General features: G+C 40.1%; 1 long non-coding RNA gene across 2 annotated transcripts; it reads right to left on the bottom strand.

Moving 5' to 3' along the window:
• Window positions 1–2,261: 2,261 nt before the first annotated feature.
• LOC116879036 lies at window positions 2,262–17,838 on the bottom strand. 2 transcript variants are annotated; one of them, XR_004384947.1, is made up of 4 exons: window positions 17,641–17,838; window positions 16,463–16,532; window positions 5,284–5,366; window positions 2,262–2,786 (listed from the first exon to the last, which is right to left on the bottom strand). It is a non-coding gene; the product is annotated as an uncharacterized LOC116879036 (long non-coding RNA). The 2 variants fall into 2 exon arrangements; XR_004384946.1 differs by having other exon boundaries at window positions 2,262–2,461.
• Between the last annotated feature and the right edge of the window lie 565 nt (window positions 17,839–18,403).

Here is an 18,403-nt window from a genome sequence, read left to right as displayed (position 1 = left end):
TTTATTTAGTGTAAGTCTTATACAACGCTGAAGCCTTCGTAAGGACATGAAGACCCAAAGAAGCAATTAGACCTGTGTGCTTTTATGCCAGGTTTGATGGAGAGTGGACAGTCATGGGGGAATATGACAGGACAAGGAGTATCTGGTAAGAGGAGCACACTGGGGAAACCTAGCAAGTCCTGTTTGTTAGGATTCTTCTTGGAGTCCCGTTGTCTTTAGAGATAGCATGCTTCTTTCCCCCAGGGACTGGGTGTAACAAAGGCACCTCTCACATGAGGACTTTATGACCTGTTTCGAGGAAGAAGGCTGAGATGGGAAGGAGGTCACAGTGACCTTCCTGCTTCTGCCATGTTCTCAAACTCCTTCAGCTTAAAATATCCAGTAGGCTAAGGTGCCATATTTTGAGGTAGGAGTCCTGAACGCCATCAGTGGTCTTGGTATGTCTGTATCTGGTCTGGGTAGGATTTAGGGTGAAAGAAGAAGGAAAGACAGAGGACTTGACAGACAAGGACAGAGGTGAGGCAATGCAGGGGAGAGAGGCATGACACGTAATGAATCACTCCGTCTCAGGGTCATGCGAGGGCTTGGCCAGTATCTGAAAGTGGCCTCCTTAAATTGTGTGTACCTCTTGTCTTTCCTGCCTCCTCCTCAACCCAGGGCTAAGGAGACCCTCCTGGCTGAGAAGGAAAACTGCAGGTCTGGTGCCATCTCTGGTGTTGCTCTGAGAGGGCTTGGCACCACCAGCTAAGTCTTGGTGTTCTTCTGTATTGAAGGAAAACAATTTCAGGGAATCTCGGCATCAGACAAGGCCACTATGTGATCATGATGGATCAAGATAAAAACAAGACCACTTCATAATCATGTCTGAACACAGACAAAACTTGAACCTTGTCCAAGTCATTATACCAAACATCTCTCCCAGCTAATACGGCAGATGGCTGCTTCTTTATCAATTATACCCCTAGTCTCCCTCCAATCTGCCTTCCCATACCTACATTTATAATGATACCAACCAGAGAATGAGCCAGCCTCCTGAATAGCACCCGATCTAGAGCAAGCCCTACTTCCTTGAGCACTCCCCCAAACCAGCAAACACAAGCCTACATCCTGTAGGTCTTTTCTAACACTCCCACACTCAAACACCCATGGGTTATGCAGGGGTGTTCCTGGTGGTCTTTGCTGGAAGGCACTGACATAGGTGAGAAGGTGTCCCACTGGGGTGTGAAGGGGAACAATGTTAGGTGGTGATAGGACCTGGTCAGTTTACGAGGTTGAGCATGTAGGAGGGCTCAGCCTTGGAACCTAGAGGCCATGGGATGGGAAACTTGCTGTTGGCCCTTTAGGAACAGAGACTGGTCCAAATGGAAATTGTGGTACTGGAAAGTTGATGTGGCCGTGTACACAGTTCATATGGGTATCGGGTGGGTGGCCTGGGCTAAGGGGCTATTTTTCACAGATAGGAAAACTGAGGTAGCAGCTAACTGACTTCTCAAAATTTGCATATGGACTGAAACAGGGCTTCTGAGTCTCTTGCTTTTAATGTCAGCACTAGCTCCACCTGGCCCCATCCCACTCCCACCCTAACCACATGTAATATTACTAAAATAATGAAACTACTTCTTGGCTTTTCAAAAAGGTCATTTAACATGGAAATGCCTATGAGAAATTTAATAAATAAAACAGTTCACACTGTACCTGTGAACTTAATTGTATCATTCATTAAGCCCGCAAAGAAGGGAGCATCTCAGCTAACTGCTTGGTGCTTGGTCTTGTCTTCCCAGAAACACAAACTTCTCTGTGTTTTGCAATTCTCCAGAGCTCATAGCCATGACTTGGCTCCACTGACAAAGCTCCAGGGCTTCATTTGAACCCTCACGCTGCCTTTCAGTCAGTGCCCTCCTCCAGAGGCCATGTTGACACCCTGAGAGGTCTAGAGGAAGGCGAAGGCTAAGAAAACCTGACACCTGGTAGAAATGCATTCCAACGAATGCAATTGCTCCATAGTGGACTTTTCAGCTGGAGTTTCCACAAAGAGACCTGATTTCAAAGTAAGACAGATGTTGCAGGATTAGATAACAGAGAAAGTCTTCTCAGTCTCAGAAAGGACAAGACATGGGCCTATGTCTCAGGCTCTGAGGAAGAAACTTCTCACTTTCTTTCCCTGTAAGTTTGTGTGGTGCCATTTCTCCCACCTGCCTTGGGTTATTTCCATGGGCATCTCCTTGACCTTGCCAGATCCCGGAGGACAGGATGCACCACTGATACACCTCTGTGTTCTCCACAACGAGTCTAGTGCCTGTCCCCAAGAAGGTTCTCCATCGTTGAGTGCCATTGTATTTGAAATGCTCTGAAGATTTCAAAAATAGTTGGCTCTCTCTGATGGGAGTTTTGCTAGTTGGGAAGGTGATGCAGGATAATTTCTCAGCAGGATTTGAATTTTGAGTGCCAGGGAAAGAACAGCCTGATTGGAAGAGGGACACATTTCACTAGGATACACTCTGTTATCTTTGTTTTACATTTAAATGAAACATTTAGGGCTACATAAAATTTGGATGACACATTAAGGGCAATTTCCTCAGCATGATTCAAGTTGCTGATTAGAGATCTGAGGCCTCCTGGAGTATGCTGTTTGTGCCGCTGATTGGTTAAGAGCTGTTTCCCAGTGTGGGGTGGGCTCATTTTCCCTTGGAGAACTGAAGAGCAGGGCCTTTCAGGCACAGCCAAAGTGAGCTCTCTCTTCAAAAAGTCTGGTCCCCTGAGCTAAAGCTCTTGAGCTCTCTTCCTAACTACACAGGAAGCAAAGAAATGTCAGCTGCACTGTGGGGTGAGGAATTAACCACCCTCTGAGGAGGTCTGACCTTTGTTCCTGGCTGCTAGTGGGTAATCTCTGGTGTTATTCTACTGGGGGACAGTGGAGGGTCTAACAATGTGATTTAGATGGGGGGAAGGAGTTGGCCGTCCCGGAAAGACCAACAGGACTTGGGGTCAAGGCTTTGGGTCTCCCAGTATCAGTGGCCTGCAGACTGAAGTCAACAACATGTTATCAGTCCATCTTGCCTGTGTAACGGAGCCCCAAGAAAAACTGAACACTGAGGATGAGGTGAGCTTTCCTGGTTGGCAAGACCCTGTGTGAATTGTCACACGTTAATGTCATACAACACAACTCACCTCCCTGGGTGAAAGCCCACAGAAGCTCTGTATTTGGAACCCTCCTGGACTCTGCCCTGTGTGTCTTTTCCTTGGGCTGACTTTATCTCGGTCTTTCCTCTGTAATAAAGAGTACCTGTGGATAAACCAGCTTTCAGAGAGTCCCATGAGTCTTTCTAGAAAATGCCAAAACAGACGGTGGTTTGGGGTGCCCTTGAACTTACAGTTGGTGTCAGAAGTGAGGACAATCTTGGGCACTGTGCCCTCTACCTTTACAACTGGCACTAAAGCTCTCACATGCACCCTCTCAGGAAAACCAGACCCCAGGCCCTGGGAATAGGGAATTAGTTTACTCTCAGGGAAGAATCTACCCTGGGATTGGGAGTAGCCCAGTTTAGAGTTGCTGGTGGTGGAGGATAAGGGACAATGTGCTCCATATCCCCCCCGCAAACCTGACAAGAATCTATCAACAATAGGTTTACCAGCTAACTAGAAACATTAAGGAATCCTGCTTAAATAGATTTTAAGGCACCTGTGCATAAGGAAAGCACAGGGTAGAAGAAAGAGCAGTCAACTTGGAAACAGCGGACCAAGTCTCTAGCTCAGGTTCAAACTCAGCTGAGTAGGAGAAAAACATGCACATTTTATTTACTATTTTTAAGTGCACATGGGAGTCTCAAGGAAAATGGTGATCCCAAGAAGCACTTAGAACTGAGAACTTACATACTTTTTAAGCAAAGAAAACAATATATTTGTGGAGAAGTGACAAGACAGAGAGATTTGGGCAGTTAATAATGGGAAAATGACGAGGGAATATATAGGGAAAATGAAGGAAGATGAAGGTCCCCTTAGAAAGTTTGCTCATACAGATCCATTTTGATGATGACTTCTAGTCTCCATGATGAGAATGTTCCTCTCTAATTCAAAGAGATACATGCACCCCTGTTTTTATAGACACATTATTTACAATAGCCAAACTATGGAAGTGGCCCAAGGGTCCATCACAGAAGAATGAATAAGGAAGAGGTGGTCTATCTATACAATGGAATATTACTGAGGCACAGAAAGAATGAAATCTTGCCATTTGCAATAATGTGGATGGAACTAGAGTATGTTATGCTAAGCAAAGTCAGTCAGTCAGAGAAAGACAAATACTGTGGGATTTCACTCATATATGGAATTTAAGAAACAAAACAAATGAGGAAAGAAAAAGAGAGAGAGATAGATAAGCCAAGAAACAGACTCTAAACTATAGAGAACAAACTGTTGGTTACCAGAGGGGAAGTTGGGGTTGGGGGGGGATGGGTGAAAGAGGGGAGGGGATGAAGGAGGCACGGTGATGAGCACCAGGTGATGTATGGAAGCGTTGAATCACCATATCATACTTCTGAAACTAATAACGCTGTGTTAACTATACTGGGATTAATTGAATTTAAATAAAAATAAATAAATAAGCAAGCAAACATCTCATTAGACATGTCAGAAACTGAACTAATCTTTTCCATCCCTCCTCTATCCATACTTTTCCTCATGTCAATGGAGAACAATTCCACTCTTCCACTGGGAATCCTGCCTCCCACTGTTACACTGTGGTCTGACCACCATCACATCCCACCGGGATTATCGTTAATAGCCTTTTAACAGGTCACTATGCCTCTACCCTTGTGTCCTACAGTCTATTTTCAAGCAAAGCAGCCGGAATAATCCTGTCAAAACCCAACTAGACCACGAACCTTCCGATGGGTCCTATCTTATTCAGGGTGGACGGCAGAGTCCTTCCAATGCTGCACAAGATCCCCCTTCCATCTCTGACTGCTGTCCCACTTGCTCCCTCTGCTCTGGCCATCATGGACTCCATGCTCTTCCTTCAACACTGCAGCAACCCCCTGGCCTCAGAGCCTCTTCACTTGATGTTTCCTCCATCTGGAATGTTCTTCCTCCAAATATCTACATGGTTTACTCATTCCCTTCTGTTAAGCATCTTCTTCAAATGAGTTCTACTCTGATTGCCTTGTTTACCATTGCCAAAAGTTCCCACCTCCCAGTCCCTGCCCCAGCATGGCTGACCTTTATCACCTGTTCTAGTTTTCCCCCATGGCCCTTACTACCTTCTTATATATTGTACAACATACTTACTAATTTTTCTTGTTGTCTCCTTCCTCCATAGACAAGCTCCATAAGAGCAGGAAATGGTGTCTGCTTTGTTTTCTGATATACACCTAGAAGAGTGTTTCACATATTAGATGCTCCATATTTATTAAGCAAATGAATGAGATTAATTGGGTGAATAAGAAATAGATGAGGAACATCTTTTATAGAAAAGATGAACAGGAATCACCAAGAAAGGAATTCTACTTTTTTACTACCTATGCATTTAAAAGTTAATCATGTGTAACAAAACTCAAAGATAGTCTACTACACATATACTTTAGAAAACCCCCAGGCCTCTCCTGAAGTAAGATTTTTTTAAATTTTAGAGTAAACCAGTGTTCATAATAAAAATTCAAAATTTAAGTCTTAAGTCACTTTTTCCAATTCTGGGAAAAAAGATTTGAGATTATTATATGCACTTTTGCTGAAGCCTATGTATATGGCTTTATGTTTTCTCCATAGTACTGATACAAGTATGGATTTCGTTATGGGACTTTTACTCATTTTTAATTTCTATCCATGCTTGTTTTTCAAAATTCCTACTATCCCCTTGTTCCAAATTTTTATTTTCAGCACTATTTAAGCAGGTGAAACCTAAAAAATTAGGAAAGACATTTTGAACCATCACTGGATCTCAAGTTTTTTTTTAACGCACAAGGAATTATCTTAATGATATTAAATGGCTTTGCTATAAATAATCCTCTAAGGATATTATATAAAAAACTTTTAGGTAATTAAGGCCAATTTTTAACATTGTTTTTTAATCTGAAGGGTTTGGATTGAAGCTGAGAACAGTATAAGAAGACTGCTGGCTAATGTCCCTCTGCTCTGCCCAGTGCGGGGTGGTAGGGGAGAGGTGGGGGAGAGGGAGGCTACCCGCATCCCTAGGAGCTGTTCTACCTTCCCCTTCCCCACACTGTGCAGCCAAGAAAACTGTAACTAAGTTAAACAAGTTCCAGGCCAAGTGGTTAAAACCATGATTTTGGTGTGATTGCCATAAAAGCTCCAGAGGGCAATTGTTTATTTCAAATATTTATTAACTGTTAGTGTTCATATTAAAAGCATAGGGAGTTATGAGGAGTAAGGTACCAAATTATTCTTTTCTAAAGAAGCTAACATTTAAAATTTCTGAAAATATTCATTTCGTCTGTAACATTTTACTGGGAAATACATGCAAATGTAGAAAGTACATAAAACATATATACAACTCAACAAGTTGTTGTGATGTGAACACCGTAAAACCACCATTAGGTCAAGAAATAGACTGTTGCCAGGATACAGAAGACCCCTGCGTGTCCCGTCTCAGTTACAACTGCCTCTCTTCTTCCCTTCCAGAGGTTACCACCAGCCTCGCTTGAAGAATAATTCTTTGCTTTGCTTTAGAGTTTCACACCTAAGTACACACACATAAAAATTACATTTGTCTTATTAGTGATCTTAGAAAAACTTTCAGTCCTTCTCATTCAGTATGATGTTAGCCGTGGGTTTTTACAGACACCCGTTATCAGCTTGGGGCAGTTTCCTTCTAGTCCTGTTTTGCTATAAAAAATATATATATTTTTTATCATGAATAGATGTTGAGGTTTGTCAAATGCTGTCTCTATGTCAATTGATATGATCATGTGTTTTTCACCTGGATAATAAGATATGTCCAAAGTCACAGGGGAGGTGGGAAGTAGGAGGAAAAATGATTTTTTTCTTTTTTTTTTTAAGAGTATTTATTTATTTATTTATTTGACAGAGAGAGAGAGAGAGATCACAAGTATGCAGAGAGGCAGGCAGAGTGAGAGGAAGGAAGCAGGCTTGCCGCTGAGCAGAGAGCCCGACGCGGGGCTCGATCCCAAGATCCTGGGATCATGACCTGAGCCGAAGGCAGAGGCTTTAACACACTGGGCCACCCAGGCGCCCCAAAAAATGATTTTTTAAAACATTGACAACATGTTCGAAGTGTTAGTTCTTTGCCACCACAAACTATTCCTCTGCCATCAACCCAAAACCATCACAGAATCAATGAATGCAAAATGATCAGTCAATATCGTCAAAGTTGCCTTCCCTTAAGGACCTCAAACGTCCAAGTCAACAAAAGCCACAGTGCCTTCTCTGTATATCCCAAGACCAGGAAGTGAGATAACAATTAGAGCCTCATTTTCTGATGCCACATCATTCGTTCTATTTAGTTCAACGTGAGGACATTAGCTTATTTAGAATTTTCCATTTGACATGCTCTCTTTTGGGGGAGGAGTTGTTCTAAGGCGTTGTAAATATAACAAGCCTGAGATTTTTATGTTTAAATTGGGCACAATGATTTCCACCTTATATGCTAAACTTCCCTTCTTTTCTTCTGTTTGACATACACAGGCTATTTATAAATGAACCCAGCTCCCATCTGAAACCCATGACTCAGGCTCATGAATGGTGCTTGGGTATCTTGTTGTGTGCTGTGTTTAAAACACAGTGACTGCCTGAAAAAAAAAAAAAATGCTGCACTGTGTTGATTGATTTTGAATATTGAACCAGCTTTGTATTCCTGAGATAAATCCCAATTAGCCATAGTATGTTTGTTATTCATTTAAAATAATGCTGGATTTAACTTGTTAACATTGTTTTGAGGATTTTCTATCTATGTTTGTAAGGTATACTGGTCTGTTTTCTTTGGTTGCCTTATTGTCTGATTTTGGTTTCAGTGTGATATGGACCTCAAAAAATGAATTAAGAAGTATTTTCTCCTTTTTTACTGGCTAAAAAAGATTATGTAGAATGGTGTTTCTTCTTCATTAAATGTTTGGTCAAATTCTCCAGTGAAAACATCAAGGTCTGGAAACTTTTTTTTCCAGAGCTTCTGAAACTGTAAATTCAATTTCTTTAATAATTATAAGATAATATATGTTTCTTCTTGACTGAGTTTTGGTAGTTTGTATTCTTCAAGGAATTAGTCTATTTTATTTCAATGATTGAATATCTATAATAAAGTGTTCACAGTATTATCTTATTGGACTTCTCGTGGAGAGAAAGATAACCTCTAACTCAATTCAACTAAGATACATTCACTATCTGCTATGTTGCTACCTTTAAAAAGCCACAGACACTTTACTAATGATAGGAGTAGTTCATGGTCATGGAAATGATACATGCTGGCCTGTGATTATCGGTTCAGATTTCCACGTTGACAGGATTCTAAGACTTGGGAAGAAAGTCAGAATCCTCCCTCAGCCAGCTACATTCCATGTTAGTGAGTCATACCACAGGAAAAGGCCTTTCTAAATAGTTGGGTTGGAGGAAGCTTGGAAATGAGAACTGGGAATGTTCTGGAAGGCACATCATCATCCTTGAATTCTGGATCAGAGAAGCTGAAAGTGTGATGGCCCTGTAGAACACAGAGCGGGGCCTCTGAGCAGCTCCCCTTTCCCATTTGTTTTTCAAAAAAGTTTATTTTTCTCCTCTTTTTGGCCAGAGAAAAAGGATGTTGGCAGGGTTCAGAACATACTCCAAAATGCATATTGAATTGGCATATTGAATATTTTAAGCTGAAGAATTTGAGAAAAAAACAGGTACAGGAAGGGCTCTCTGACGTGCCCCACCCCTTCTTACCTGAAGCAGGTTATAGCAGGTTATAAGCAGAAGCACTTGTAAGAGGTCCCCTCCCTATACTTGGAGGAAAGGACCACCCTCCTCTCCAAAGATGGCAGGAAGCCAAATGAACAGACTTTGCTATTTTCTCCCAGTTTACTGCCCTTACCTCATGCTCCTTTGTTCTATTACTTTTTTCCATTACTTTCTCCTCTTCACTAAACCTAGTATAAAAAATGTCCACGCTTAACCTTTTCTTCAGGTCTTCATTTCCTTATGAAGCCTCTCGTGTCACAGAAAACATACATTAAACACATTTGTATGATTTTCTCCCATTTATCTGTCTCGGCCAGTTTAATCTTTAGGCATAGCCAGGGACCGTAAGAGGGTCAAGGAAAAGTTTTCCTTCCTGAAAGTACTTAAAAGGAATTTCAATTGTAGTTTTTGAAAAATTCTTTGGTGCCAGGCCATTTGGACTGGTGAGTTTCTATCTTACAAGCTCTTTATTAGCTCCTGAGGGCAGTTCCCGTTTCAGCATTGTGCAATAATTCATGTCCAGGTTAACGAACCAAAGTCAATGAGAAAATACGAAGAAAAAAGAATATTGTCCAAATGGCCAACTACATAAAATATTATATGTAGGCCTATGCCTGTGTCATCATAAATAATAGATACAATAACATAAAAGTATTTTTCAAGTTTTTATTTTAGGGGTTTGGTTTAAGTAATTTGAGAATTTTACTTACATGGTATGTATTCTTCATTTACTCATGGTTCCATATAAATAAGATTTTGTTGTATTTCTATTGGTAATATAAAAAGAAATGTTTGCTTTTAAAATATTATTATCATTTAAATTTTATGATGTGTGCCTTTCTTAAATGATAATTCACATTTTCCCTGATTTTAACATATTATGAAATTGAAAACCAAATGTATTCTGAAAAGCTCTATATTGAATAAACTCATTTTTTAAAAAGTTCACATAAACTAAGCATTAAAACAGATACATGGGGACGCCTGGGTGGCTCAGTTGGTTAAGCGGCTGCCTTCAGCTCAGGTCGTGATCCCAGCGTCCTGGGATTGAGTCCCACGTCGGGCTCCTTGCTCGGCGGGGAGGCTGCTTCTCCCTCTGCCTCTGCTGCCACTCTGCCTGCCTGTGCTCTCTCTCTCTCTCTCTCTGGCAAATAAATAAATGAAATCTTTTAAATAAATAAATAAATAAATAAATAAAACAGATACGTGTATGTTAGATGAATCCTAGGAAACTAACAATGATTCTTAAAGTTGACAATTTCCCCTTATTCTTAAAATGCTTTTTCCCTCTGATAAATCTTTCTCAGTAATTTTCTCTCAGTTATAATACAAATAGCCAGCATTTATTGACCACCTGCCACGTGCCCAATACCGCACCCTAGCTAACATATATTTTCTCATATAATCCTCACCACAGACCTATGGATTACGCTCTCTTGTTGTCTGGGTTTACCGAATGAGAAAACAGAAATTTAAAAATGTTCGGGAGCTTGCCTCAGGCCTCACAAGTACCTGAAGCACAGGATTCCAACCTAGGTCTATTGGAAGCCAAGAATGCTGGTAAACAACTTGGAGGCAGAAACAAATAGAATGTCTTTCAAGATCTCCTGGGATGGATTCTGACTCCTACATTTACTCCTTCCATCTCCACCCTTGCTGCTTGATTTACATAAGGGAGTATTTCTTCAGGCAAAGAATGTTTTCTTCTCTGAAAGAGAAGAAGAATGGAAAGGCTACTCATGTTTTCCTTCAGGTTAGCTGATACTTTCCAATGACCTTTATCAGTAATTTCAACAAATGACGTCATGGTAGCCTGGTCTGCTACATGGCTAACACTCCGTTATGTCCATCTGATATGACCATTCAGAAAACAATGTCTTCCTTTCTACTCTCTGAAGTGATTCCTGTTTTGTGTGGGTGCTGGTGTCACACACACACACACACACACACACACACACACACACGATGGGTATCTTTGGCATTGTCATTTTACAGACATACTGTGTTTTCCAGATGCTAATGTTAGATGTGGAAATAATGATCTCGAGCTTCTTTGCCCCCTCCCCCTTACAGCTGAATCCTGTAATTTTGCTCGTCAGCTTTGGAAATGAAGGTTATCTTATACTGTTTAGCTTGGTTAAATGTTATCACCATGGGTGGTTATTTTCCTCCTGTCATGCTGATGACAGGAGTGCTTATCTGATTGCCTCACCAAGTCCTTCTGCAGAAGGGGAGACTGTGGTGGGAAAGGCTCTGGAATCACCAGGCCAGAGCTCAGGTCACCTAGTGTGGAGGAACATGACAGAAACAGGTACTACACACCTCCAAAGTTCACGTGTTTGTCCCCCACCTCGGGACTTGCTGCTCCTCTCACCTCATCAGCTCTTGTACCCCCTTCCCTTCTTCTGCTTTGGCCACCTGGCTTCTTGCCATTCCTTGAACATACCAGCCATATTCTGTCTTCAGAGTCTTTGTGCTTGTTGGAGTCCCCAGAGAGTGGTGTGGTTCATTCTCTCTCTTTCCTCAGGTCTCTGCTCAAATGGTACCTCATCAGAGACATCATCCCTGGAAACCTGTATGTATAATAGCGGTCCTCATGCCTCCCTATCTCCTTTACTGTGGGACACATGTCGAGGGGAGGGGTGCAGAGTGTGCCCTGGGCACAGACCAACAATAAAACTGCCCTGTGCTCGCTCTCTATAATCTCAGCAAAAATGAACCCAGACCCTTCATGTGGCAAAATACCTGACTATTTGATGTTCTTGTCCTTTCCATTACTGCAACAATAGGACCTCTTTTTTAGATCTACAGGCTCAACGATGAATGTTCTACTGCCCGTCCCTTCTCTTAAGAAGATGAAAGTGAGCTACCCTAGCACCACCCTGTGGGGGACTTGAATCTATATATCATGTCAAGAAGACTCTGAAAGAGTTTCATATATTCCTTTATAAAGATATGTTCCATTGGAGTGCTCTCCTATGTTGGCAAAGAGTGATGGAGGGCCTGGCCTGAACCCTGTTGCTGGATTCGAATTCCAGTTCTGTTTGCTGACTAGCTGTGTGGTTTGGGTCACAACACCTAACATCTCTCAGTCTGTTTCCTCATCTGTAAAATGAGGAGAGTAATAGTCCCCACATCACAGAGGTGTTATGAGGACTAGAAGGTAGCTGGTATATACTTAGTACTCAGTAAATGGTTAATAATATTATCACAGTGTACCTTATATTATAATTATTTGACTCTGTTTTTTCTGTAGTTTACACTTTTTCAAAGCAGGCATGTGTCTTACTTATTTTTGTGTCCTTCTTACCCATCAAAGTGAGTGACAAATAGTAATTCAGTAAATCTTTAGTATATGTTTAATGTTGGATGAAATAATCTGTTTTATTTTACTGTCTATAAATTCTTTTTCTTTTTTTTTTTTAAATGGAAGCTCTATGTCGAATGTGGAGCTTGAACTCACGACCTTGAGATCTATCAAGAGTCACATGCTCTGCCAACTGAGCCAGCCAGGCACCCTGATTGTCTAATAAATCTTGATTAGGTTAGAAGGATGGCTGTTGAAAAAAAAAACATTTTGGGACTGAGATCATATTTATCTACCTAGAGTAATAACATTTTACAAAAATCTATTGCATGTATATGGAAAGAAAGCCACCAAAATGTTAACAATAATAGAATTATCTGTTTTCCAGGTTTTCAGCACTTGACATGTATAACTCTTATTTTAAAGATTGATTGATGGATTGATTTTTAGAGACAGAGTAGGGAGAGGGGTAGAGGGAGAGAATCTTCAAGCAGACTCCCTACTGAACGCGGAGCCAGACTCCGGGTTTAATATCACAACCAATGAGATCAAGATCTGAACTGAAACCAAGAGTTGGATGCTTAACCAAGGGACCCCAAGTTGTATAACTTTTATAGTTAGGAAAAGAGTTAATGTTTTTTTAAAAGCCTACTTGGAGAGAGAGCAAAGATTACAGTAGAAAAAAAAAAAAGAAATGAGATATATATTAGTAAGTATGGTTTCCCAATAATTTTATTGTTCATTATGCCTTCCAAAAAACATAGTGACCTAATAAAATTGAGTTTGAAAGTTCTCGATAAATTAATATATTCTGATAAATCTATAAGAAGGAATGGAGGCATAATCTTTGGTCTATAAAGTACATATCCAATGATCATCTGAGCAAGAAACACCATCTTTCATAAAGTAAACAAATGCAGCTATTTCTATCATGCTGACTATAAGAAGATTATCATACTTAGAATGGAAATTCCAGGAACCTGAATTCTAATTAACATGGAAATGAAATCCACAAAATAAATATGTATCCAAAGTTTATGCAGTCCCAGGGTACAATGAAGACAGATGCAGATTGATCTAATCTGGTTGCATTAGGAGCATGAGTGTATGTTGGGGAACATCGCGTGGAAAGTTGACATTCAATCCAATTAGGAAGGGCAAAGTAAAAATGATGAAAGCAATTTCCTTTGTCCAATTAAATTAGGCATCCAAATAACAGGCTGCTCTTTGACCTTCCTGGGAAGGGTCAGGATGGCTTCTAACGGTCATTAAGTAAATAGCCAGCCTACTTGTACAGTTGCTTACAAGTGGGACTTAGGAAAATATATTTAGATTAAGAATCTGCAAGAATTTCTCTAATGTATTCTTATTGTTTCTGTTTATCAATTTTTTAATTTGGAGAAACAGAAGGACTGGTAAGAGCATCAGACCAAACTGAATATGGGGTCTATTAAACAAAATTAAGAGGTCACTTTCTGCTTCTTGCTAATTTGTGTTGCAGATGCTAAAGAAAGGAAGTTAAGATATAGCTCGTTTTGGTGCTTCTCCAAGGTCCCACTTGAAATAGCTGAGGAACATTGTTGGCATTTATAAAGATACATGATTTCTTAAATAAACTGGTGGCTTACAAAACTAAAGTTTAAGGACCTTCTTGATTCTGCCCTGGGTTATAATTCCCAACTACTATTACATACAACAATGGACATGCTGTTATTCCATCCAATAATAGCCCACATTGCAAGTGCATGGAAGCTGAATGAAATCTCTTTTTTTGCTCATTAAATTCCAAGTTTCCATGATAAAAGTAGATTATAAACAATGAATTAATAGGACAGATCTTAAGGCTACTTTCCCCTAATTCACATGTTACTTTTGCTCCCAACTTCTCATTCAGATTCAACAAACATTTGTTAAGCATTTATGTACTGAGTTCCATGTTGAAGAGTTCATGAAATCTGCCATTACTTGGCCTTATAGTTAAAAGAGGTCTGAAGATGTACCTTGAATTAGGTGTTTTGACTCATAATCATGAATCCCTCAAAATATCAGAAGATTATTATCCTGGTGTGTAATTTAAGTAACACATAAAATATCTGTAATCCAGTTTTACTATTATTATCATTATTATTATAAAATAATGTGTAGACATACAGGACTTTAAAAATTAAAAAAAAAACAGAATGATAAAAATGAGAAATAAAATTTTCCCTTCCCTCTCCTTCTCTACTTTCCATTATGTTACATTATAAAAATAACCATAATACTGCATAGTTCTTCCAAACAAGAGATAAGGTCCCCTTAAGTATGGAATGGCCTGGAGACTCAGCTGATGAAAGAAATGTAAGAAGACACAAATAAATGAAAAGGTATCCCATGATCATGGATTGGAAGAATTAGTATTGTTAAAATGTTGGCACTACCAAAAGCTGTCTATAGATTCAAGGCAGTCCTGATGAAGATTCCAATGGAACTCTTTTTATAGAAATAGGAAAAATGCTCCTAAATTTATATGGAATCACAGAAGACCTCAAATAGCTAAAGAATTCCTGACAAAGAACAAAGCAGAAGACATTACACTTCTTGATTTCAAGCTATAATATAAAGCTGCAGTAATTAAAATAGTATGGTACTGGCATAAAAACAGACAAATAGACTGATGGGACAGAATTGAGAGCTCAAAAATAAACCCAGCATATACAGCTAATTAATATTTGACAAGAGAGCAAAAAATACCGAATGAAGAAAAGAGAGTCTCTTTAATAAATGGTGCAGGGGGGGGCTCCTGGGTGGCTCAGTGGGTTAAAGCCTCTGCCTTCGTCTCAGGTCATGATCCCAGTGTCCTGGGATCAAGCCCCACATCAGGTTCTTGGCTCAGCAGGAAGCCCGCTTCTCCCTCTCTCTCTCTGCCTGCCTCTCTGCCTACTTGTGATCTCTGTCTGTCAAATAAATAAATAAAATATTTTAAAAAATAAATAAATAAAATAAATGGTGCAGGGGAAACTAGATACTCACATGTAACAGAATGAAACCAGACTCCTATTTACACTGCTCACAAACATCAGTTAAAGACCTTGAAACTCCTAGAAGAAAACAGGAGGGAAACTCCTTGACATGGGTCTTGGTAGTGATTTTTTGGAAGTCACACCTAAAGCAAAGCAACAAAATAAAAAATGAACAGTTGAGACTGCATCAAACTAAAATCTTCTAAATACTTCTGCACAGCAGAAGAAACTATCAACAAAGTGAAAAAATAACTTACCTAATGGGAAAAATATTTGTAAACCACCTATCTGATAAGGGGATGATACCAAAACACATAAAGAAATCCTACAACTCGATATCAAAAAATACAAATAATCCAACTAAAAAATGGTCAAAAGACCTGACTAGATGTTTTTCCAAAGAAAAAGTACAAAAGGCCAACAGGTACCTGAAAAGATACTCAATATCACTAGTCATTAAGGAATGCCAATTAAAGTCACAGGGAGATATTACCTCATGCCTGATAGAATGGCCATCATCAAAAAGACAGGAGATAACAAGTGCTGGCATGGATGTGGAGAAAAGGGAAAACTTGGGTACTGTCAGTGGAATTAGAAATTGGTGCAACTATGAAAAACAGTATGGAAGTTCCTCAAAAGATTAAAAATAGAACACTGTATGATCCAGCAATTCCGCTTCTGGGAATATATCCAAAGGAAATGGAAAACATGAACTTGAAAAGATATCTGCATCCACATGTTCATAGCAGCATTCTTTAGCATAACCAGGACATGGAAATTACCTAAGTGTCCATGTTGCATGAATGGATAAAGAAGACACTGGGGCGCCTGGGTGGCTCAGTGGGTTAAAGCCTCTGCCTTCGACTCAGGTCAAGATCCCAGGGTCCTGGGATCGAGCCCCGCATCGGGCTCTCTGCTCCACGGGGAGCCTGTTTCCTCCTCTCTCTCTGCCTACTTGTGATCTCTGTCAAATAAATAAATAAAATATTTTAAAAAAAAAAGGATGCAGTGTGGGTGTGGGTTTGAGTATGTGCATGAGTGTGTGTGTATACACAATGGAATATTATTCAGCCCTAAAAAACCCAAGGAAACCTTATCATCTGATGGACCTTGAAGAAATTATGCTAAGTGGAATAAGTCAGACAGAGAAAGACAAATACTCTATGATCTCAATTACATGAAGACTCTAATAAAAAAAATTTTTTTAAACCAAATTCATAGGAAAAGAAATCTGGAAAAAGACTGTGTTTACCTGAGATGGAGAGGGCATGTGGAATTGGTGGTCAAAGAGTTCAAACTTCCAGTAAGTAGATAAATAAGTCCTAGGGATGGAATGTACAACATGAGAGCTATAGCTCCACTGCTATATGATATATAGGAAGATTGTTAAAAGAGTAGATTCTAAGAATTCTCATCATAGGAATTTGTTTTTATTTTTATTGTGTCTATAAGAGAAGATGGATGTTAACTAAACCTATTGTGATCATCATTTCACGATATATATAAATTAAACCATCATGCTATAGACCTTAAACTTACACAGTGGTGTATACCAATTATTTGTCAATAAAACTGGGGAGGAAAAGCAGCCTTTGCAACTTTCTATATTTTGTCCTTGGAACAATGCAGTTACCAGGTGGTGGGGGCGGTGGGGAAGATTGCCTGCTGGAAGAAGAGAAGCCATGTAAAGTGGAGATGAGCCATTTCAAATAAGGAGCCCCAACCAGCCAATCTCCAGGCAAACTGACCTGAACTACCTAGATGAACCCAGTCCAAATTGCCAAATGGCAGAGTTGTGAAATTGTAAAAAATGATTACTATTTTAAGCCGCTAAGTGGTAATTTGTTAAGTAGCAAACATGAAATGGTAGACGTGACCATTTGAACACTTTCTGGTGTCTGCAGGCTGGAAGGGCACAGGAATATCTAAAATCCCATGGAACAATGAAATGCTAATGGGAAGAAGTAGAAGTGGTTGCCTAAAAGGACTGTGACTGTGGGGGTAGGTAGTATTGTATCACCATCGTGAAGGAGATATCAGGGAAATTCGGGAGAGCAGAGTCAGAACAAAGGAAGGAAGGGGCTTTAATCTTGTACAAATATATAAATTCAAGCCTGTGTCCTTAAGTACTTACTTGTAGGGCACAGTGACTACCCACCCACGTGTTGGCTATCCGTGTAAGCAGATGCTTGGTGTTCCACCTTCCCTGCCTGATGGTGATGCTCTGTGGACAGGTCTATGGCTTGGGAATAGGCAGAGAGAAGTCTCATGAAGGCATGATGGTGTTTGTAGATTGACTCTGCTCCCAGCATTAAAAAAAAAAGAGGTGTTGTCAACATCTTGGGGGTGGTAAGAGCAGCCTGGGGCCAGTCTCCACAGGTACCCTGGTGACCGAGGTCGGCTGCCTCGGCCGAGAAAATCCACACTCACCATTTCCCAGTAGAGAGAATGACGACAGAGATGGCTCTACCAGCAAGAAGATGCAGATCCAGGCTAGTCCACACTTGATCTGTCACAGCGTCGGATCTGGAAATGGGCAAGGGGAGAACAAGCTGTATTGAGTATTTGATAGAAACCTATAGCAATATTTTCAATGGGGGCATCAGGTGAGGAAAAAGACAGTGAGGGAAGTGATCAGAGGTTAAACTCAAAAGACAGGCCTTTAGGACCACAGTATTAGCTCAAGTAGAAGAAAAACTCTCTGTGAGTAGTGAGATTTATAAGGCTACAAACAATGCCACTCTTATAAGCAGCACTGTATATGTACATTGATTTTCTCTTTCTCTGTCTGAAAGTTTTGGAGATCTTCTCTCCATTCCTGGGGTTTTGAAATTTCATAGTATTGTAGCTTTATGGTGGACATATTTTTTATTAATTGAGCTGAACAATCAGTCCAACCTTTCAATCTGGAGACATATCCTTTATTTGGGGAAATTTCCTTCTGTTTCTTTGATGAGTTTTCCCCATTATTTTCTCTGTTTTCTCTCTCTCTCTCTCTCTCTCTCTGTCCCTCTGGAACTGTCTTTTCTTCTTCTTCCAGTCTCCACATTCAATTTCTACCAGTTATGTCAGCAACTTAAAATTGTCAATGTTTAGATTAAAAACCATTCTGTTCTTTAAACATACTTTGTCTATAAGTTGACTTGACTCTGAAAACAGAACACAACACTCACAATACATGAATATGTGAACT

This window comes from Lontra canadensis, unplaced genomic scaffold (genome assembly GCF_010015895.1).
Source record: "Lontra canadensis isolate GAN:19392208 unplaced genomic scaffold, GSC_riverotter_1.0 scaffold59, whole genome shotgun sequence".
Taxonomy (NCBI): domain Eukaryota; kingdom Metazoa; phylum Chordata; class Mammalia; order Carnivora; family Mustelidae; genus Lontra; species Lontra canadensis.
The sequence above is the reverse complement of the archived record's forward strand: the minus strand, read 5'-3'. Positions and strand labels throughout refer to the sequence as shown.